The 24,799-nt window shown below is 34.7% G+C and overlaps 1 pseudogene; it reads left to right on the top strand.

Annotated features, from left to right (window-relative positions):
• LOC114902474 overlaps positions 1-24,799 on the top strand; it is a 37,915-nt pseudogene that overhangs the window by 1,019 nt on the left and 12,097 nt on the right.

The raw sequence follows: 24,799 nt of genomic DNA, 5'->3' as shown, positions 1-24,799 counted from the left end.
AATTAATTAATTAATTTAAAAAAAAGAAAAGAAAAACTGGGTCTTTACTAGAGAAAGAAAGAATTTATTAACTAGTAATTATTTTCATTTGATATTATTATTTATAATAATTTAGCATTCTAATTTTAATATGACTTTCACAAAAATTACTTTACCAAGGCAGCAGAATTATGGAAGTAGTACTAGATATGAATTTAAAAGAACTATTCTTAGAGTCTTTTCTTCCATTTTACAGGTCTGTGGCGTTGGGCAAGACACTTAAGCTCTCTGATCTTTAGTTTCTTCACATGTAAAATGGGGATAAGAAAATAACATATATTTCATAAGGTTAATTTAGGTAGATTTACTTAGGCCAGGAAATAGATATTTGTTAAGTGAGAATTCTGTAAACTCTGAATATATTAAAACTGAAAAACGTAAAAACCATTGGATTAACAAGATTCCACACATATAAAAGATAAAAGCAGGATGGTCTGCTGTTAGATATATTACTCTAATTCCTACTGAATTAATATGAAGTATACATAACATAGAAATATAATCATTTTATTTACTCAATCAATCTACATATGCCATAAATTAATTATTATATTATAGCTGATTCAACCTTTAAATCTAGTTGAGGACATGACCACAGTCATTACCACAGTGGCCATTAAGTACAGTTCTCTATCAAAATGGGAAAAAGTATTTTGGTTTAAATTGGTAAATATCTGAACATTTCTAGGACTGACTGAGCAAAATTTCATAATCATTCACTATATCACTTAAATGATGCACTAGAGTCCTTAATTAAATGCAGATATTTCTTTGTTTTTCACCCCAACCAGTGCATTCTATTGTCTGTAAAATCTAGATATGAGAAGTGAAGAGAAGCTGAAATACTGATTCCAGTGAGCTAAGAAGCCCAATGTAAAACTAGTGAAAAATTTTAAAACATTTTTTTCATGTATAGTTTTGTGTATAGTGACCAATAAATTATACTGTATATCTAATTAAACTGCAAACTATGAACAAATTAAAATATACATGTTTGTGATGAAGAATTACTTTTGTTCTTCACACAGTTTATGACTTTAATGTTAATATACAAGACTTGTAAACTTTCATTCATGTTCATGGCCAAGATATTAAAATATATATAAAGTTATGGATTTCAATACTTTAGTCATATATTCGCAGCCCCAAAGACCTAGATGTATATGAAACATAACAGCAGGAAACAGGTTGAAAGCATTTGTTTTTAAAATACTCTACACTAAAAGATATATATTTATGGAGACTCATTATGATACAATCTAATGATTTAATTTCCAAGGAAATTTCCTTTTAAGGAAGGCATATTTTATTATGAATTTCTTTAGCAATTTAGTAAGCAAATTTCCTTGACTATTGCCCAAAGATATTATTTTATATTAAATTACTTTACATGTCAAAATAGTTTATTGAAAGTTTCTGATTTGTAAATATATTTAAATGTGCATATATTAACACAGATTTAGGCATATGATGGGCTTCTAAATTATTATGTGGGGTTATATAAAGATCAAATATTCAATATTTTATATTAAATATAACATAATTATGTTCAGTATTTTACATAGACTAGGCTAAAAGTAAATATGAAATTCAGCATTGCATTATGTATCTTAAAAACTATACTGGAACCATGTTTGCATTCTCAAGAAAAGTCCATTTTAAGTGTTGGGAATTTATAATATATTCTCTCTCTTCCCTGTTTCATAGTAATTTTAGTACTTCCATAGTTGATTCAGTAGTCAACATGAGCTTATCAAAAACAAGTTTCACCAAATTGCATTCACTTTGTTTTCAGATGGGGTTTCTAGTTTATAATCAGAAGGAAGTCTTTTCTATAGTAGATCTTGTTTTCTAGAAATAAAATACAAAGTGGCTAGCTATTTGTCAGAATTCTGTAGGGATTCTGGGAGTAGATAGAAAAGTTGATTGATTCCTCTCTGTGGCCTCTTTCAACTCATAATATCTGATCACATTTTTTCTGCTCTATACACTAGTATTATTCGGTTCTAGGACAAGAGCTGCAGTGGCTGTGTCACTTGTTCAGTGATATGACTTCAACTTAAGTGCCTAGCACTATAGCTCTGTTTTTCCACTAATGTCCTAATATGGTTTTGTATCTCACTTGTTTACTTGACACAGATTAATAATATGCACTAAACTTTGAGCTTAACTCTAGAATCAAGCCAACATAAACTTGTCATATATGGAGAGTAACAAAATATGTGATAAAATCTTAACTGGGAGCACAGCTGACACTTCCTATCCTGTATTGCCCTTGGTCCTCAGTATTCTGTATACTGTCTTCTCCAAACATACATAGGGTGTTCAATTATCTCCACGGTCTATAAAATATTTATCTTCTGTCTAAATCTTATTAAACATCTATTGTCATGTTCCCATGTACATTTATGGGTCACTTTACCTTCAAAACTTATGTTCCTTATGACAGCAGAAGTCACTGTTCATTAAGGTATAAACTTTGGGATTGTTGTCTCCACGCTCTTAACTCCTAACACAGTTATTAATTTCTATCAATTTTACCTCCCAAATTTCTCCCAATGTTATTTAATTTTCTCAGTGTCTGTTGTTGCTGTCTTACTCTGGCCACCATCTCACCTATCTTACAGAAACAACCTCAAATTGGTCTCCCTAGACTTGGTAGTTATGTTAAACCCACCATTCAATCCATCCTTCACCCAGTCGCCAAACTTGTTTTACCAATCTCTTACTTAAACCCTTTAATTATTCTGATTTAACTCCAAACTTCTTGCTTTACAAGTTGCTTATAGTCAAGAACCAGTTTTGGATGGAATTAAGGAGGGATGAAGGGCAGTAGGAAGCGAGGGAAGGAGGAAGGGGGAAAAAAAGAATGACTAAAGTAAAAAGAAAATAAGTAACATTTTAATCAAATAAGAAGTGCTTAGCTGAGTTATCAACCTACGCTTCATTTGTAAGAATTAGTTCACTTCTAGTAACAATAGTATTACATTTAATAAAAAAACATATTTTCATCTTCCTTAATATTACATGCTAGGAATGACCACCAGTGACATTTTTCAATATGTGAAAGTTATAGTCAGGTTTTTACTTTTTCTTCTTTTCTATTTTTAGTTCTTAAAATCATGATGTGCTACTCATTGGGAGAAAAAAAATACCCCAGGTGACAAAATTACAATTGTAATAAAAAATAGAAAACAAGCTACTTGATATTTTTTTCTTAGTAACACTACAACTTTTAACATTTTTTACTAACTCAATGAGATTCATATGCAGGCTACAAATTTACTGCATGATTCATTATTTCAGAACACTATTTAATTTGAAAATCAGAGATAAGGTGTTGATAGTCTGTATAAATTATGTTAAATTAAATTATGTTGCTAATATGAAATTCAGAAGTTAGACGCAGAACATAAGACACAAAGTATGGAAAAGCTAGTTAGAAAATATTCAGAAAGGCTGTGATTTACAAAAGGAGAGAAAGAAAAATTCCTACAATATCCTTATTTCAACTTGTTTTCAAATGCAGATCCCAGGTCAGTATTTGAGGTGAATAATCTTTTATTCACATGATAAATATTGAATCAGTATTTGATATCAGAGCTTAGTAATTCTTTGTGACAAAACTGTGAATTTAATTTGAAAAAAAATAGTATTTCAATCTCTTAGCAATAAAGATGTTAGCTAAACGGTCATTTAAAAGTCATCATGGGCATTGTAGGAATATCAATATAAATTCCAGAAAGATGAGACGTAATTGTGAAAACTTTTTTATTGAACTACAAGTGGGATGACACTAATTTGATATGTTCTTAAGCAAAAAGGGAATTTCACAAAATCGTCTTCCCCCTTCTTCTCTCCTTCTCTCCCCACCCTTCTTCCATCATTCGGTTCATCTTTCTCTCCTGCATCCCTCGCCCCCTTCCCCATCCCCTTTTACTCTTACTACTCTCCTTTGTCTGTCATTTCTAGACGTTCCTTCTTTTTATGCAGACTAGCTTCATCAACATGGCACAAACCAGGACTATCAAAAACTAGCTCCTCATATCACTGCTACCAGGAAGGGAGTACAGGTCACTATCCTGGGAAACGGTGTTGATTTGCCCAGTTTGAGTCAGATGTCCAGGCCTGGGCTAAGCAACTGTGCTTGGGGGTGGGAATAATGACTACCTTAGCTTCCAAGCTTTCCTCTACTTAAGTCCAAGACAGCAGAGAATTCTAAGGTAAAATCTGCCATCTAAACGACATGTTTGAGAGAATTTTCCAGATTCACAGGGTGATGTTTTTGTCACAAAAACTATAGATGAGCTTTTACAAGCTGTTCTGGATTATATGGGAACTGAAGGAGGTGAAGATAGACTGATGACATTTTTTCTGAGGGATATTTTCTAAAGGTATATAACAATGTCAGTATATCAAGGGAAGAACCAAGGCTATTTCTCTGTGAAGGGATCTAAAATCAACTAGAATTAGTCAATACATCCATTTAAAGCTTTTTATAAAACCTACTTCCTTCTTGTTCTCTTTGTACTGTCCTGACAGCAAACTATTATACTTTGGCAAATTTACTTTCTGGCATTCATAGGGGAGTTACACACAATTGAAGAGCAGAAGGCCATGTTCATCCCTGTTCTAGGGGAGAGTGAAAGCAAATAAACAGGCTTTCCAGGGCATAATGCCTCACAAACCCATTTCTGGTCTGGGAGTAAGCCCAGAGTAGAGGAATGGATAGCTGGGCTGCCGTTTTGTCCACTTCCATCTCAAAAGTTTGCTTACTCTTCATGATTCATGATATCAATATTCTCATGGTGCCTTAATTTTAGATCCAAAGATTCACTTCCTTTTTTTATTTCCATTGAATTATCTAGTATTATCAATACTGAAAACATCCTGAGCTTCTATAATTTTCTAGATATTATGCTTAAATTTTCTCATTAAAGTTTTCTTAATCATGACAATGGATCTGTTAGTCAGCTCTTTTTATTCTCATTTTTGAAGTAAGAAAACAAGGAAGACAGGTTGAAGAAATTCTCCAGGGTCACATAACCAGGAAACGTGTGTGAGTTTCAGCCACAGCTATGACTGACACTGCTGTCCATCATTCTTTTTTATTTTTTTAATAGATCTTTATTGGAGTATAATTGCTTCAAAATACTGTGTTAGTTTCTGTTGTACAAGGTGAATCAGTCATATGCATACATGTATCCCCATATCTACTCCCCCTTGAGCCTCCCTCCCACCCTCCCTATCCCACCCCTCTAGGTGGTCACAAAGCACCGAGCTGATCTCCCTGTGCTATGCAGCTGCTTCCCACTAGCTATCTATTTTACATTTGGTAGTGTATATATGTCCATGCTACTCTCACTTCGCCCCAGCTTCCCCCTCTCCCGCCATGTCCTCAAGTCCATTCTCTATGTCTACGTCTTTATTCCTGCCTTGCCACTAGGTTCATCAGTACCATCATTTATTTTTTTTAGATTCCATATGTATGTATTAGCATATGGTATTTGTTTTTCTCTTTCTGACTTCATTCTGTATGACAGTCTCTAGGTGCATCCACCTCACTACAAATAACTTAGTTTCGTTTCTTTTTATGGCTGAGTAATATTCCATTGTATACATGTGCCACATCTTCTTTATCCATTCATCTGTCTATGGACACTTAGGTTGCTTCCATGTCCTGGCTATTGTAAACAGTACTGCAATGAACATTGTGGCACATGACTCTTTTTGAATTATGGTTTTCTCAGGGTATATGCACAGGAGTGGGATTGCTGGGTCATATAGTAGTTCTATTCTTAGTTTTTTAAGGAACCTCCATACTGCTCTCCACAGTGGTTGTATCAGTTTACATTCCCACCAACAGTGCAGGAGCATTCACACCCTTTCCAGCATTTACTGTTCCTAGATTTTTTGATGATGGCCATTCTGACCGGTGTGAAGTGATACCTCATTATAGATATGATCTGCATTTCTCTAATAATTAGTGATGTTGAGCATCTTTTCATGTGCCTCTTGGCCATCTGTATGTCTTCCTTGGTGAAATGTCTATTTAGGTCTTCCACCCATTTTTTGATTGAATTATTTTTTTGGATATTGAGCTCCACGAGGTGTTCGTATATTTTGGAGATTAATCCTTCGTCAGTTGTTTCATTTGCAAATACCTTCTCCCATTCTGAGGGTTGTCTTTTTGTCCTGTTTATGGTTTCCTTTGCTGGACAAAAGCTTTGAAGTTTAATTAGGTCCCATTTGTTTTTGTTTTTATTTCCATTATTCTAGGAGGTGGGTCAAAAAAGATCTTGCTGCGGTTTATGTCAAAGAGTGTTTTTCCTATGTTTTCCTCTAAGAGTTTTATAGTGTTTGATCTTACATTTAGGTCTTTAATCCATTTGGAGTTTATTTTTGTGTAACGTGTTAGGTAGTGTTCTAATTTCATTCTTTTACATGTAGCTGTCCAGTTTTCCCAGCACCACTTATTGTCATCTACTACAGCATTCAAATACTTCTCAAATACATTGCTATTGTCCACTGTACTAATTCCAGTTTTATTACCTGATGCTTAGATATTCCCAGTAGTCTTCCCCAGGTCTCTCCTTACTTCAGTCTTTCCTTCAGATCCCTGCCATATCAGTGTTCTTCCACAACATTGCAAAATGGCACTCATCCTCAAAAACCTTCAGGACCAAATGATATAACTTACATACCATTTTCTTACACATTCCTGATGAAAGCTAAGTATCCAATGTAATCTTTAATAGAATGAATACTGGTTATCAACTGCAACACAATCTAATCCAAATAACCCCCAATTCTACTCTATCTTTAGCTAAATGGGCACTTATTTATGGCCCCCGTTGAATATCAATCAACATCTTTGTGCTGCATGATCTGTGTCAGTCAGAAATCATTGGCTGTACTTTTCAGCTCCTATCAACTCACTTGACACTCCAGGTGCCATCTAAGAGTTTTATATTTATCCTTTCTATGACTGTTTGGCCATGTACTTGAGACTTGAGGTTAGGTACTGTCTTCAACTTTTTGTGTACCAAAGAACATCTAACAATTGCCTTGGCTATAGATTGTCAAAAACAAAAAACTTTCTCTTAGTTGCTTGTGATCTTATTTAATTAATTATAGGTAATGTCATAGTGGGATTAAAATATTCTCAAGTAATCATTTTAGTTTCTAGCTAAGGTTTTACCACCTACCTGCTCAGTGATTTTTTTTTAATTGCAAGGAATGTGAGAGATGAATTCAACTTGGGGAAGGAGAAGGCTATGATGACATAGAGGTTGTCTCCACCAGATGTAAAGGAAAAGTAAAATAGAGCATGACTGTCCCTAGAAGGACAGAAAGAGAATGGGGGGATAGTTGTAGGGAATTCATATTATCAGGCAAATATGTTCCTGTTCCTATCCTCCATGACAAAATCCTAGAAAGTGAGATGTTACATAATTTGGAATAGAAAGCTAAGAGACTGTACCCTTATTAACTTCTGCAATTTTGTATGAGTTGTCCACTAAGCAAGCATTCCCAAATTAAGCCAGAAGGTCTAAAACAAACTAAAAATGATGGCATGACATGGCAGGCTGAGAGAGAACCAGAGTAGTACTCCAGAAGTTTTTACAAGTTCTATTCATCAGGAAAATGAACCACAAATTTCCAGCATACCTCAAGGCTGAGTTGAGATCCATAGGTGTGTCATGAAAGGAAGAGATGTCCTTACCCTAAAGGGTGATAATCAATGGACATCCTAACACAGGTCCCAGGTGGAGGACCTGGCTGAAACTCAAGAAGAGTCTGCCAAATCTGTGTGATTAAAACTGGGTTTGGCAGGGAAAAGCACTGGGCACTCACCCAACAAGAGAATGGAAAATTTCATCAGTGGTCATCTTGACAGATACAAGTACAAGCAATTTGGAGACCACTCAAGCCAACAATCCTACAGCTGAGTCCAACTAAAGGTCAAAGAAAAAAGTTCTATATTATGTTACGGAGTCTCCTCCTCCATCCAGGGGTTACAGAAATTTTCACACTCAAATGCCTTCTGGAATAGGGAGAAGGAGGTGGCTATAGAGAGTGGTTAAAATAGAGAAAAACTGCTTCAAATAATAACAGATCAGGATACCTTAACCAGAAAGTTTAAGAATCCCTTCACTCCAACAATGAAGGAGAGGGATTCTTGAGAGGTTTAGAAAATAACAAATAGTAAGTAATTTTTTCCTTCCCATTTAAGTAAAGAGTATCAAATTTTGGATCTTGATGCAGTTTAAATCATGCCTATAAGGGATAAGTATTTAAGCATTTTTGTCAAATTTTCTAAGCCACAACTGGAGGAAAAAATGTGAATAGACTCTTTGGCAGAGACTGGTGTATTCTACCCCAATATCTACTCTCTCCTACTTCTTTAGAAATAAAAACCTGTAAGTATTTTAGCTAAGCACATAGTCATTCAAAATGAATACTGTAATTCCTGGTAAACACCTTATCAGGAGATATGATTAAATTCTGAACAGTGAAATATGTGAATTGTTGAGTGACATCTTCTGGAAAAAAATCCTTTACCCTCAGTGAAAACCCCTAACCCTCAGTATACCAGGAAACACATAATCAGTTACCACCTGACTCCAAAGGTCCTTTTGAATTTAAAAAAAATCATTTTATCAACAATGTAGATTAATAATGAAGGGATAGTAAAAGAAGAAGTAAAGCTGTCACTGTTTGCAGATGACATGATACTATACATAGAGAATCCTAAAGATGCTACCAGAAAACTACTAGAGCTAATCAATGAATTTGGTAAAGTAGCAGGATACAAAATTAATGCACAGAAATCTCTGGCATTCCTATATACTAATGATGAAAAATCTGAAAGTGAAATCAAGAAAACACTCCCATTTACCACTGCAACAAAAAGAATAAAATATCTAGGAATAAACCGACCTAAGGAGACAAAAGACCTGTATGCAGAAAATTATAAGACACTGATGAAAGAAATTAAAGATGATACAAATAGATGGAGAGATATACCATGTTCTTGGATGGGAAGAATCAACATTGTGAAAATGACTCTACTACCCAAAGCAATCTATAGATTCAATGCAATCCCTATCAAACTACCACTGGCATTTTTTACAGAACTAGAACAAAAAATTTCACAATTTGTATGGAAACACAAAAGACCCCGAACAGCCAAAGCAATCTTGAGAACAAAAAACGGAGCTGGAAGAATCAGGCTCCCCAACTTCAGACTATACTACAAAGCTACAGTAATCAAGACAGTATGGTACTGGCACAAAAACAGAAAGATAGATCAATGGAACAGGATAGAAAGCCCAGAGATAAACCCACGCACATATGGACACCTTATCTTTGATAAAGGTGGCAGGAATGTACAGCGGAGAAAGGAGAGCCTCTTCAATAAGTGGTGCTGGGAAAACTGGACAGGTACATGTAAAAGTATGAGATTAGCTCACTCCCTAACACCATACACAAAAATAAGCTCAAAATGGATTAAAGACCTAAATGTAAGGCCAGAAACTATCAAACTCTTAGAGGAAAACATAGGCAGAATACTCTATGACATAAATCACAGCAAGATCCTTTCTGACCCACCTCCTAGAGAAATGGAAATAAAAACAAAAATAAACAAATGGGACCTAATGAAACTTCAAAGCTTTTGCACAGCAAAGGAAACCATAAACAAGACCAAAAGACAACCCTCAGAATGGGAGAAAATATTTGCAAATGAAGCAACTGACAAAGGATTAATCTCCAAAATTTACAAGCAGCTCATGCAGCTCAATAACAAAAAAAACAAACAACCCAATCCAAAAATGAGCAGAAGACCTAAACAGACATTTCTCCAAAGAAGATATACAGACTGCCAACAAACACATGAAGGAATGCTCAACATCATTAATCATTAGAGAAATGCAAATCAAAACTACAATAAGATATCATCTCACACCAGTCAGAATGGCCATCATCAAAAAATCTAGAAACAATAAATGCTGGAGAGGGTGTGGAGAAAAGGGAACCCTCTTGCACTGCTGGTGGGAATGTGAATGGGTTCAGCCACTATGGAGAACAGTATGGAGGTTCCTTAAAAAACTACATATAGAACTATCATATGACCCAGCAATCCCACTACTGGGCATATACCCTGAGCAAACCAAAATTCAAAAAGAATCATGTACCAAAATGTCCATTGCAGCTCTATTTACAATAGCCCAGAGATGGAAACAACCTAAGTGCCCATCATCGGATGAATGGATAAAGAAGATGTGGCACATATATACAATGGAATATTACTCAGCCATAAAAAGAAATGAAATTGAGCTATTTGTAACGAGATGGATAGACCTAGAGTCTGTCATACAGAGTGAAATAAGTCAGAAAGAAAAAGACAAATACCATATGCTAACACATATATATAGAATTTAAGAAAAAAAAATGTTATGAAGAACCTAGGGGTAAGACAGGAATAAAGACACAGACCTACTGGAGAACGGACTTGAGGATATGGGGAGGGGGAAGGGTGAGGTGTGACAGGGCGAGAGAGAGTCATGGACATATACAGACTAACAAACGTAAGGTAGATAGCTAGTGGGAAGCAGCCGCATGGCACAGGGATATCGGCTAGGTGCTTTGTGACCGCCTGGAGGGGTGGGATAGGGAGGGTGGGAGGGAGGGAGACATAAGAGGGAAGAGATATGGGAACATATGTATATGTATAACTGATTCACTTTGTTATAAAGCAGAAACTAACACACCATTTAAAGCAATTATACCCCAATAAAGATGTTAAAAAAATTCTTTATTAGAAATTTTAATAAAAAAATAAGTATAATACACAACACTGTAAATCAACTATACTTGAATAAAATAAATTTTTTAAAACTTAAAAAAAAATAAGTATAGTAAACCTCTTTGTATCAGGTATATTTTGGAGCACAAATGTCATAAAAGCTGAAAGGACACTGCCATTATTCCTTGCAGCAAAAGAGGATGGTGCAATTCTTTTAGAAATGTATGATGAAGTCCATTCTGCTGAATGACTACCTAGATGAGGATATCATATATATTTTATTTAGTAAGAAATATATATTTTACAAATTGATTCTTGAGTTTGAGGAAATTTAACTAGGACATTGTAGTCTGAAAACTCATAGTCTGAGACTGCATTTATACGGTCAATTTCACTATCATTGTTAGAGTCTAGGACAGTGCTGTCTAATAAAATCATGTGAGCCAAATGTCTGATTTTAAAATTTCTTAGAGTCACATTGAAAATGTAAAAAAAAAATGGGTGAAACTTATTTTTAATTAATTTTTATTGGAGTATAGTTGGTTTCCAATGTTGTGTTAGTTTCTGCTGTACAGCAAAGTGAATCAGTTATACATATATATATATCCACTCTTTTTAGATTCTTTTCCCATATAGGTCATTACAGAGTATTGAGTAGAGTTCCCTGTGCTTATTAGTTATCTATTTTATACATAGTAGTGTGTATATGTCAATCCCAATCTTCCAATTTATCCCTCCCCCCAAAGCTATTTTAATAACATATTTTATTTAATACATCCAAAATATTATCATTCCAACATGAAATAAATATAAAGTATGAGATATTTGGTTTCTGTTTTCTCATACAAAGTTTTCAAAACATAGTGTGTAGTTTATGCTTAATAAACATTCTAATTTGAGCACATTTCAGGGGCTCACTAGCTACATGTGGCTATTAGTGGCTACCATATTGGACAGTGTAGTTCTAGACAATTTATATGTCTTCTTGTATTTATATTCTAATAGTTACAAAACATCTAACCTCACCAGTTTTCTTCTCTTTGCCATTATGGGCGGAAAATGAGAAACTCCGAATTCTCAGTTGTGCTCAATGAAAGCTAAAAGCAGACTATCAATTAGTTTCCTTTGCACCGTCTTGAAATAATAATGCAATATCTGGAGCAACTGAATAACCTGGTGACATTAGCATCTCTTCATATGAGTATTTTTTTAGCATGGTTTAGAATAACTGATGAGTGATGAAATAATTTCTAAGATGATAACAGAAAAAGGTTTCAAGACATCAAAAAATAATTTAAGAACCCATAATGTATTTGAGATTTATAAGAGGATCCAATCAACCCATACAAGTAATTGTAAGATACAATGAATTTTATTTTAATACTAAAAAGAAAAGAAAATTTTAAGATATTTTTCTCTGGTCTTCAGAAGACTCCTGAGAAAATCATAACATATTAAACATGAAAAATAATTAGACATGTTCAAAAATAGAAACAAAACCTAAAATTGAGTACATTGCACATTAATAGTATACTGAGGGTTAGAGACATATGGTGGACCAACTTGCCACTTTGTCTTCGTCCATCCCTCTGTTCAGCTTCCTAGAATGTGATGTAATTTCAGACAATACAGCAGTCATCTTGGCCCAGAAGCACAAAGTACTCACACTCAGAAATATCACAGTTGTTAGATGAAAGAATCTGGTTACTAAACCAGGAGCTACCTCCTGACTTTTTAACATGAGAGATGTATTTGGCAGTTGCCCTCAATATGGCCTTCTCACAGCACTGTGTACCAATAGGATTATACCCGTGTTTTTAATACTATCCCACCACTCAAAGAGACTTTCGCATAGCACAATAATAAAGTCAATCCTGAATTAGACTGAAAAAACCCTCTTATTTATTAAAAATATCCTTCACCCAAGTTCAATTTTCTTCTCCTTTCCTCCCCGTGCTTGTTTAATGAATCCAGACGATTCAAACACCAATCAAGGTTTTGTTCATTTTTAAGGCTACACTGATGTTGAAATGATGAGAACTGGTGAATAATAATTATCATATAAAGCACAATTTATTGTAAAAATATGGACGGATTTTTGAATAGGTGAAATTTCTGTCAGTATGTTCATTGCCATCTCCAAAATAGTGCTAGCTTATTCAAATAGGACTATTGTTGTTACAATATGATGTTTACCCTTTGATTTTTTTATGCTTTCTTAAGTCTGGGCACTGTATGATCTATATTTGTTTCACAGTTGAGTATGAATAAAACATCAGAAACTAAGTTATACGTTTAGGAAATATAAAATTGGCTTGACATCTTTGTACATATCATCAAATCTAGCAGAAAAATACATTTTCTTCATTTCCAAACTAGAAGGTGGTTTCTTTTGAAATGAATAGGTCAAGAAGCAAATTGTATGCATTTTAAAATATGGATATAGGAAACTACAAAGAAGAAAGAGAGCATGTAGGTCAGGTTAATGATCCTTTGCTTATCACAACCTGACCAAAATCTATAAATGTTAAAATATTTTTATGTTATTTCCTAAAGTATTTCAAGTATTTGAAAGCTTGGCACAGAAATGCTATTTTATACTACTTTTTTCTAAACACTCTGCCCTATTTTCCTTTTGGTGTTAACACACCTAAGGAAATATGTAAACATTGGGTTTAAGACTGCAGGGGCTTATAGGAAAAGAATTATGAACACTAAGTTCAGAAAAAAAAAAGATTTGGGGGGTGAAATGAAAGATGAAATGAATTTTTCTTAAAGAGAAACAATAACCAGAAGCATCGTGCTTTTTTTTTTTAATCAAACACATTTTGTCTTAGTAACTTTTTAGCACTAAATGAGATTAAAGGTGAAATTCATAAATAAGTTAGGATTTTGAGTTTTCATGTTGTGATTATTCATTTCTAGTACCTGAAAAATATGTGAAGCAATACCATTCTTTCATCTTAAAACTAGATCTACTTCTGAACAGACTCTACATTTTGAATTAATTTATTGGAAATTAAGAGGCATAGCAACAAACACAGGAGACAACAACTGCATCCTGAGTTCTACTCTGACCTTTATCTTTCAAAACAGTAACTCTCCAAAATTTCTGAAAGGTTAACTAATCTCTTAAAAGGTCACCTGTCTTTAAACTAGCTACAGTATATAAATGCTTTTCTGCTATCCTGGAGCAATTCATCAATAACTCATTAAAATAGCACTGCTTCTTTCTTGAAGTTTTTACTTTCTTGCAAGGCTATTTCCTCTTGGCCAATAAAACATTTAATGTATGTCATAATTTATGAAAATATGATTATATAAGACTATTACAGTGCTGTTCAATTAATTAAAACTATTTATTGAGTACCTAGTATATGCCAGGCAGAGATCTAGGTGCTAAGGAAAGAAAAAGTCATAAATCAAAAGAAGCGTTTGTTATAATGTGTGTTTATGTATAGTAAGTATGGTTATATCAGCATGTGGTATTTAAGCCAATATGGTGGCTCATAAACCCTTTGAAAGATAATATACTTACTTTAACACTGATAAAACTTATGTAAACATTTGCAAAACTATTTTTTCTAACTCATTTGGGAGTCTATCCTTAATGTTAAATATCAATTTATGCAAAATTTTGCCCTTGGAGGTACAATTGGGTATTTTAATGTGATCAAAAGGCATTAAAAGTATAATAGGTTGTATAAGGTACCTATGATGGATAAAAAGGGTTCCTATTTGCAGACAAGGATAGGATTCCAAAGTAATGACACAGAATTTCCTTCTATATTCTGCAAATTGATCCAAAAGATATTTTGTTGTTGTTGATATTCTGAAGAGAAAAAGAAATCGTTTTTGTAGAATCTTTGTTTATTGTTTAAAAATGAATCTCGCTAAATCCCACTAATATGTATTACCCACTCATTAATTAAGGCCCCAAATGTCATTCTACTCAAAAGGGCAATGATACGCTTTATGAAGAAAGATTTTTCTTCCAAAGAAACAGCAATTAGTCCATCCTTTGGATGAACAATTGTAGTTGATAATAAAAGTGCAAAAGCAATTTAATACCCATCTTGCTTAACAGTATTCTGGTTTCTGGCATTTATTAAATTCATGTTTTTCAAACTGTGGATTTGACATATATTACCTAGCTTTTCCTAAGCATAAAAGGTTATAAAACAGAAAATGCATCAATAAATACCAGATGTATAAATCACATGTAGTGCAGCCAAGAAGTGCTATATGAAACTTGTGTTTTGATTATGTTTCTTTATGTGTCTCTATGTAGTCATAGGCACTAGGCTGCAATGTAAATTTCATTTCTTATAAAGTTTTTGTTTCGAAAGACACTAAATTAGAACATTATGTGAAACAGTCTGAAAGTATCAATAAGAAATAATGGCTGATTTTCATAAATGTATTTTAATTTCACGTCTCTTACTTTTCCTGAAAATAAGCTGAAAGCTTTAGCATTCACTAAATTGGATGTATAAAAGTTCATGTTGATTTGAAAAGAGAACTCAGAGTTGTGATTGAAGTTGTAGGAATAAGAGAAAGACAAATGAAAGTTATTTAAAGTCACTTACCTGTATGGGATTCAAAACGTAAAAGTTCATTCATTCCAACACACAACTTAGATACATTACTATGAGATTAACTTAAGTAAACAGTATACTCAGAATATCATTTACAATTACAGCTATGTTAGCTATCTAACAAGATTGTTTTAAATGAAATTTTACATATCAAATCTATGCTTTTAAAATATTATATGCACTCGGACTTCCAATTCAGTGCAGGAAATTGAGGCAATAGTCTTTGACGATGGTGTTTGCTATTATCGCCTTTTAACTATCTAAATGAAATCCTGTGATGTTTACTTAATTCCTTAAATTTGAATCCTCATTCTTGCTGAGTGTACCCTTGTGTCTCTAATGAAAGTTAAACGGGTTCTACTCTACTCGTACCTTAGTGCACATTTGTTGAAAAGTCAGAGTCCATTCGTTTCTCCCAACACCTGCCACATGCTGAATTGCAGTCCGAGAGCAAGGATGTACTTATGTATATAAAGTATTCAGACAGTTTAAAGGACTGTGATAAAATAAATATCTTTGTTTCCCCCATAGAGGTTAAGAAAGTGAAGATTTTTTCAGAATTGCCCTCCCTCACCAGCAACAAACGAGAGGTAATAACTAATGTGAATGTTGGGTTAATTAGCTTCTCCCTTTACAGAAAAATGAGTCATGTATGCTCTCCAATCCAGATGAGGTTCCATTATGATTATATTTAGCTTTACATAAATGGAAACATTCTGCGTAAAGTCTAGTATTGTCAATCACAATATATATATATATATATATATACACACTATTGTGTATACAGTAGATGATATGATTTCCTGTCCAAATATCTACTTTGTTTTTCTGGGTTTTTTTTGTTTGTTCTGTTTTGTTTTGCGGTACGCTGGCCTCTCACTGTTGTGGCCTCTCCCGTTGCAGAGCACAGGCTCCGGACGCACAGGCTCAGTGGCCATGGCTCACGGGCCCAGCCGCTCCGCGGCATGTGGGATCTTCCCGGACCGGGGCACAAACCCGTGTCCCCTGCATCGGCAGGCGGGCTCTCAACCACTGCGCCACCAGGGAAGCCCTGTTTTTCTGTTTTTTATTAATTAATTTATTTTATTTATTTATTTTTGGCTGCATTGGGTCTTTGTTGCTGCGCACAGGCTTTCTCTAGTTGCGGCGAGTGGGGGCTACTCTTCGATGCCGTGCGCGGGCTTCTCATTGCGGTGGCTTCTCTTGTTGTGGAGCATGGGCTCTACGCATGTAGGCTTCAGTAGTTGTGGCACATGGGCTCAGTAGTTGTGGCACACGGACTTAGCTGCTCCGCAGCATGTGGGATCTTCCCAGACCAGGGATCGAATCTGTGTCGCCTGCATTGGCACATGGATTCTTAACCACTGTGCCACCAGGGAAGCCCCCAAATACTCTACTTTGATGGCACATTTATTTCTCTGTTGCTATTAGTTTTGACTACTAACAGTCAACAGCCCCTCCCATCCTTTCCCACTTCTCTAAAGAATCTTTCTTGTCATGATAACAAAATCAGTGACTGGAAGGACATGCTCCCCTCCCTTTGCAGTGACCGCAGATTATGACTGACAGAAAGGACACAAAGCTGGCCCACTTATGTAAATAGGAGGAAACACTGCAATGTGATTTATGCTCCAGAGCCCTAACCCTGTAGATCAGGCCAAGATTATGCCTCATCTAAGACTACAACTTTGTTCAACATTTCACTGCTACATTTATTCCCTTAAAGTCGATTTTTTTCCCAGATACATAGTCCATGAAAAAGTCACTTTTACCCAAATCCGTGTCTCACATTCCACTTCATGGGAACCTAACCAAAAGCGGTTAGGATCAGAAAGATCCCAGGAGACTTGTCCTCCAGCCAAGATGGAGTAACAAGAAATAGATCTACTCTCCTACCTGAAATGGCTAAAAACTTGACAAAATATATGAAACATCAGTGTGACATTAGACATTAGGCAATGAATGACATTAATCCCTGAGAGATGAGAAACAAGACGAACTCTACAATTGTCCTTGCAATTGTATTTTGAAGGCCATGGTAGGAGAGGTACCCAGGTGAAGCCCCGTAGTCTTCCTGAGAAAAGGAGATGAAGCTGGGAATCCAGACAGACCAAGGAGGCTAAAGTCCACAGGAAGAAAGAATATCAGAGAAGAGAGAATGAGGAGCTTTTATATCTGCAGAGAGAAGCTCTTAAGTATACAGATGAGTCCTCTTTAGCACATGCCTTTGAGGAAAATCCCCAAGGTGGGGTCAAAGATTAATGGAAACATTACCTGTGTATTACATAGGGCTGAGAATAGTTCCTATTCTTACCAGCCTCTTGAAGACATGGCAACAGAAATTACCAAAACTGAAAAACAAAGGAAAAACAAAGAAACAAATGAACAGATAATCAATAAGGGTCAGGATATCTTCAAGTGACCTAATATCCATATAATGGCATTCCCCAGTGGGGAGGAGAAAGAAGTGGGAGAGAAAGATGTTTGAAGAAATGATGGCCAAAATTTTCCAGATTAGACTAAAACTAGACAGCTACAGATCCAAGGAACTCAGTACACTCCAAAATGAAACACAAAGGAACCTACACCAAGGCACATCAAAATCAAACTGCTTAAAAACGGTTATAAAGAGCAAATCTTCAAATCAACCAAAGGGGAAAAAAGCTACATTTCTCTCAGAGAAAACTATAAGAATGATAGTATATTTTTTGTCAGAAACAAGGCATGCTAGAAGATAGGGAGTTGTAAGTTTAAAAGACAAAAGGGCAAAAAGTATTTATCAAACATTCAAAGGCTGAAAGAATAGATTGGCAAAGACCACCATAACTTCTTCAAGAAATGTTAATAGAAGTCCTCTGGGTAGAAGATAAATCAGACCATAGATTTCTCACATTTCTGTCCCTCCTGTGAATGAGGTGCTGGCACTGTCTGCCCTGTGTCCTTAATCATCTTTTCAAAGATGTTATATAGTGAACAACTTTGGAAGATAGAGCTCGTATTTCTTTTTTGAGTGAAACCCTAGAAGATAAAGATGATGTCTCCCTCTGGAGCAAATGACAGGCATGTTTGCTGCCCAATATAATAAAAACTGGATCCCTCTGGAGCAAAGGGAAGCATGCTTACTGCCTACTGTAAATGATTCACGTACCTAAGCTCAGGCTTCCTTCTGCTATAATGCAACTCAGTTTTTGGATGGCCCTCTTCACATTAACCTGTAGGAATTAGGGCCTGAGGAACTCATACAAACAGCTATTGCTGTTAGTAATCAACAGTCTTCTGTCTCTGACCCAAGACTCTGTCAGCAACCCTGAAACTGTGGCAGGCTAACATCTTAGCTTGAAAATAGGGCAAAATCAGACTCTTCACAGTTCTTGATGATTATACACATGCATTGGTCATTTTTTAGTTCCTTAATATATAATGAGAATGTGTATACTTAGCAGTTGACCAAACATCCTCATTGGTTCCTTGACCTATAGAGTAAGAGCTATTGTAGTGGAAATGATGAATTGGAGGTCCATAAACAGAGCATCTCCCACCCTGGCCACAACGATAAACCCCTGCCTTCTAAATACATCCCATATATGATCATCTGTCAATATTTCCACTAATAATATCGTGATCCAGCCATGCTCACAAGCCTAGATTCCTATAACAGAATCCTAATGCTGGTGTCACTGATTCTACTCTTGTCCCCCAAATCCGGTAAGAGTAAGTTCAGAAAACAAAACTACTGTAATCATTTTAAGGAGGAAAGAATTTAATATGATGAACTGTTTGGTTAAATATTATTATTGGAAAGGCTTGGTTACATATTATTATTGGAAAGGCAGAAGGGGCAGGTTATGCCTCTCATATACACTCACAAAATGGTACAAAGCCTTCCCGTGACTGGAGCTACTATCGTTGAGGTCATGAGTGTAGCTATGCTTTTCAAGGTCTGAAATTATTACTGCCTTGTGGAAATCTCTGACACCAGCAAACTGGGGAACAGGAACTGAAGCTTGGATTCAGGGATTTGGTGTCAGATCAAGAAGTTTTCTCTCCTGCTATTTTTCTTTAAACCCAGAGGACCTCAGGATTAGAGCTCTTTTCAAAACTCCCACAACTTTGTTGGATCTACCAAATCCAGTAACCATAGGAGTTGGTGTCCACAACACTTCCTCCTTCCACATAAAGTGCTTAATTGACAGAACCTTCTTTATATCCAGAACCTTACTTAAAAAAGAGTCTGTAAAAAATAAACTTAGCTTTCCAACCCTGGCACATAGACAGCAGATATAGCACAGTTTTGAGAGAATCCTTTCCAATTCCTACTACAATGCCCCTACAATACTCTTTCTACCCAGCCACCTGAGTGATATCATTCCACCAAATGATACCCAAAGCCTTACCATTGCTTGCAAATTAAAACCCAAAATTCTTATTGTGGTTTAAAGTTTGCTTCATGATCTGGTCCCATTCTTCCCTCCTCTCCTACTTCCCCCCTTTTCTACATTACACTTCACCCATACTGACCTTCTTTCTTCTCTGTCCACTCTAGATTCTTTCTCCTTATGCTTTAATCTCCTTGGAATTTTCCACTCCATTTTTTGTGTACTGAATGAATTAAATTGGGTTTTAGCTCCAATGACACCCCCTATAAGAAGCTTTTCTTTTACACTCCAGTCTAAAGTACTATCCCCTTTTGCCATCCAGTCACTATTCAGAATGTCATTCTGTATTATTTTCATGATAGCAATTTTGTCATAGGAATGACAGCACTTGATTGTAGAAAACCAACAAAAACAATGAAAGAAGTTACCTTAATATAAAGACTTTTTAAAAACTTTCTGTACAAAAGAAGCTATTCAGACAGAGCAAAGAACAGATCAGTACATTCCATCTAGATAACCTTCCTAAGCCCTTAAACTCCAGCACATTCTATGAGTGTTTACTTTCACTCACTTGGAAATGAAGGCAATTTAACTGGAGGAGAAGAAATAAGCTTCAGGCATGCTTGAAGTTCTTTCCTGCAATCCACATCACCATCACCTTTGAGTCAATATTTTTACAGTACCACCTTGCCAGTTTTATCATTGTTTATCTTTCTAAAATGTTACTTATATTTTGTATACCTATCTCTTCTACTAGGATAAATTATGTGTGCCACTCAGGAAGGGGCAGGTATTATATTTAATTAAACAAATCTAAATATTCCACATTTCTTTGGGAATTGAAGGATCTATCTCTCTCCTTTTTCCTACAGTCAATTGACTCACACAGGTTGGTGTGTGTTTATTGTAGCCATCCTCATAGTACTTGTACTGCTTCAGCATCATTATGGCCCTAAGGCCAATCACAAACTTGTCTCTGTTTATTGTGCTGTTCTTCTGCCCCTACTTTCAGTGCCAGTGGTAACCCTTTCAGCTAGACCTGTTTCACCAACTTCTGATACACACACGTAAGAAATTTGCAATTTCTTGTGAAAATAAAGCAATCCAGATATGCTTTGGTTCTCTTGGCCAAAAATAGAATTAGCTAATAACCAAGAACATATATATGTGTATCTATCTATATATATAAATAGTATTTATATATACATATATACATGTGTATATATACATATACACATATATATTAATATAGTATGTTATATATATGTTCAGGATTTAGGGCTATAAACAAAGAGTTCTTTAACTTAACACAAAAAGCACTAGCCATAACAGCAAAAATTGCAAAATTTGACCTCAAGAAAACTAGGAGAAAAAGTGAGTTAAAGATTGGGAGAAAATATTTGCAAACCACATATTTGACAAAAGACTTGTATCTAGACCGTAGAAAGGACTCTCAAAACTCAACAGTAAAAGCAAACAAAAAAAAGTCAATTAGAAAATGGGCAGAAGACATGAGGAGAAATTTCACTGAAGAGGATATACGGATGCCAAAAAGTGCATGAAAAAAATATTCGCTTTCATTAGGTGTTAAGAAAATGGAAATTACAACCACAAGGATGTATCACTACACATCTATTAGAATGGCTAAAATTTTTAATATATGATAATAACGACTGCCAGCATGGATACAATGAAACTGTGTCAATCATACTTTGCTGCTTGGAATATAAAATGACATAGACATTCTGAAAAAGAGTTTGCCAGTTTCTTAAAAAAACTTAAAATACAACTACCATACAGCCCAGAAATTATACTCTTGGGAATTTTAGCCTAGAAAAAAATAAAAATTTGTGCTCACATAAAAACCTGTACATGAATGTTTATAGCAACTGTATTCACATTGTCAGAAAACAGACAACCCAGATGCTCTCCAATGGGTGAATAGCTAAACAAACTGTGGTACTTCCATACCATAGAACAGCACTCAGAAATAATCAAAAAAGGAACTATTGATACATCTCCAGAGAATGATTCTGGGTGAAAAAAAGCCAGGCCCCAAAGGCTACATACTATATGAATGTGTTTGTATAACACTCTTGAAATGACAAAGCTATAGAAATGGAGAACATTTCCTATAAATAAGTAAGAAAATATCAGTCACATCCAAAAAGGAGGTACAGACTTGGAAGAAAATTAAAATCAGACAGTTTGCAAACGAAAGATCTTTAAAAATCTCTAACTTCGTGTTAGGTAAAACAAAGCATAAAGCATTTTGTTGGTATACAGCAATTATGAACAATTTGTGTCAATCAGTATAATTTGGATTGATAGTAATAATAATCAAAGTATTAATATTAAGAGATAAGATTTTCCCCCTGTTGTATAATACATAAAAATGTTGATTACATAAAATGTTATACAATAAAGGAAGCACATTTTTCCTGCAGTATTAGTGAAGCAGTATCTGAAAATTTATTTTCCCACTGAAGTACTTTCTAAGTAAATAGAAGATTATCAAAATGAAATTATCTTAACACCATGTTGTATTAGAAAACCTAAGATATGCTAGTAAATTAGTTTCATAAAGTAGTCTGTTCATTCGGAAACTTAGATCACTGCCTAGTAAAAATAGTTACTTCAGAAGGCACATTTACTTATGCAAGTTACTACCACATGTAATGAAGCTCACTTTAACAGTAATATGCTAAATGGCACCCATTAATGTCTCATTATGTAGAAGCTTATTTTAGAAGAGCTTCTAATCTCTTTTAGCACTCAGGAATAGGACACAGAAAATTTCATTTTCAGTACTGACCTAAAGTTGCCCAACTTAAGATAAGTCCTCATTATCAGCACAATCAATTTTTTAAAAGAAATGAACTAATTGTCAGCTTTGGGACCAAATTTAACAAACTATTAAATATTTTTACATACTCAGCAGTAACCTATAGACCCTCAAATAGAATTCATTCCTCACTACTGCCATTAATTACTCCAAAATTTTAAAAATTTACATAAAATACATTTGAAGAGTGCTATAAATCAAATATTGAATTAAATGACAGCATTTATATTCACTTTTCAAAAGAAAAGGCACAGGTAATGACCTATTATGAAAAGGCACAGGTAATGACCTATTATGAAGGACATTAGATAGTCTTTTTTTTTTTCCAAGTCAAGGATTGAATTGGAACATGGAATCATCTTCCATTATCTCCATCATATAATATTTCTTGAATACTCAACTTCAATACAGTAGAAGAAGTAACAATTTCCCAGAGGTAATTTAAAAAATGGATTTATTTAGTATATTCAATATTCATTTGAAGGAAAGTTATTAAGTATCTCTGTATTAATCAGGATTCATTTGGTTGAAAATAATAGAACATCATCACAAATTAATCATTATGAAAAGATTATTTACCTCACCTGGACTTTAAAATTCAAATAAATGAAATCAAATTTCTTTCTCTCTCATTTGTTTACCTTTGCTTGTCTTTGGTTTTCTTCAACTCTTGGTTTAATTTTTTTCTTCTGCAAATAGGCTGCTTCGATTTTCTGGAAGACTTTCAGCAGCTCCAGTCTTAACACCCTTATGATATGAAATCCAAAAAGAAGAGAAAAATATTACCTACTAACAGTTCAGAAAATTCTGAGCAATGGGACACTTTTCCTACTTTTGGACCAAAAGCCTGTATCCCAGGTTTAGGTTCAATGAATGATAATCTGACCAGAACCACAGGTAGTGGGAGAGAAGTTCTCTAAAGGAGATGCGGTAGTGTTTTTTAGAAGAAAAGGCATGGGAAAACATGCTAAGCAGAAAAAACAAACAAACAAATAAATAACAAAGTTAACTGCTCATTATCAGCACAATCAATTCTTTTAAAAGAAATGAACTAATTGTCAGCCTTGGGACCAAATCTTAACAGAGACAAACTATTAAATACTTTTATGTACTCGGAAGTGACCTTTTATAAATGCTCAAACAGAAATTCGTTCCTCACTACTGCCATTAATTATTCTAAAATTTTTAAAATTTACATAAAACACATTTGAAGAGTGCTATAAATCAAATATTGAATCAAATGACAGAATTTATATTCACTCTTCAAAAGAAACAACAATTTTGCCACTCCGTAAAATTAGTTCGGTTGTCTATGTAGAGTTGCATTTGGTTAGATACATCATTTATATTTGTGTATTTGTTTGCATATAGCAGAGGTTTTCAAGCAAAATTGTTGTCAGCATGAGCTGAGCACTTTCAATAGGAGAGGCACTCCAGATCCGGAAATCAAGAATATCAAAAGGATACCATATATTTTAGAGTATGAACATCAAAGTGTCTTCTCTACGATTTATGGAAACCTTTTCCAAAATTTAAATTTCACAAGAGTGTTCTGCACACTAAAAACAGCATGAATAAGACTGAGAATTTCTGCTCACATAGTGCTTATCTATACTGTTGGTTGGATACAGAGACCAAGCAGGTAAACAAAATAAATAAGATGGGTTTTGGCTGTGATGTATTATGAACAAAAATTTTTAAAGAAATGATCTAGAAAGGAACTTGTGAATAGTATGTTAGAATTTTAGTGAAGTAAAGACAGGCCTCCCAGAGGTGAATTTTTAACTAAGACTTGATTGAGAAAAAGAAGTCAGTCATGGAAGGACTCGTGGAAAGAGCAGAGGGGGCAGCAAGGGAAACCTTGAGGTTTTAAAAGCCACTGTAGTTGGTACTCTGTGAATGAGAGGAGAGTGTTAGAAAATGCAGTCAGATAGGAGGTAAACAAAGGCTATATTATATAGACACTTTATACTATTTAACAAACTGATTTTAATTTGGATGCAAGGAGAAACCAATGGAAGTTTTAAGTGGGGCTAGAAAAAAGGAGGTTTGAAAGGTAGTGATATGGTTCTAATTAAATTTCTTAGAAGGCTAGTCTAGTGGCTGTATGAGGGTTATATTTAGTGAACAA

Source organism: Monodon monoceros, unplaced genomic scaffold, assembly GCF_005190385.1.
Source record: "Monodon monoceros isolate NGI ecotype Baffin Bay Population unplaced genomic scaffold, NGI_Narwhal_1 Super_Scaffold_20, whole genome shotgun sequence".
In the NCBI taxonomy this organism is placed as follows: domain Eukaryota; kingdom Metazoa; phylum Chordata; class Mammalia; order Artiodactyla; family Monodontidae; genus Monodon; species Monodon monoceros.
Note: the sequence above shows the minus strand (reverse complement) of the source record. Positions and strands in the feature narration are given on the sequence as shown.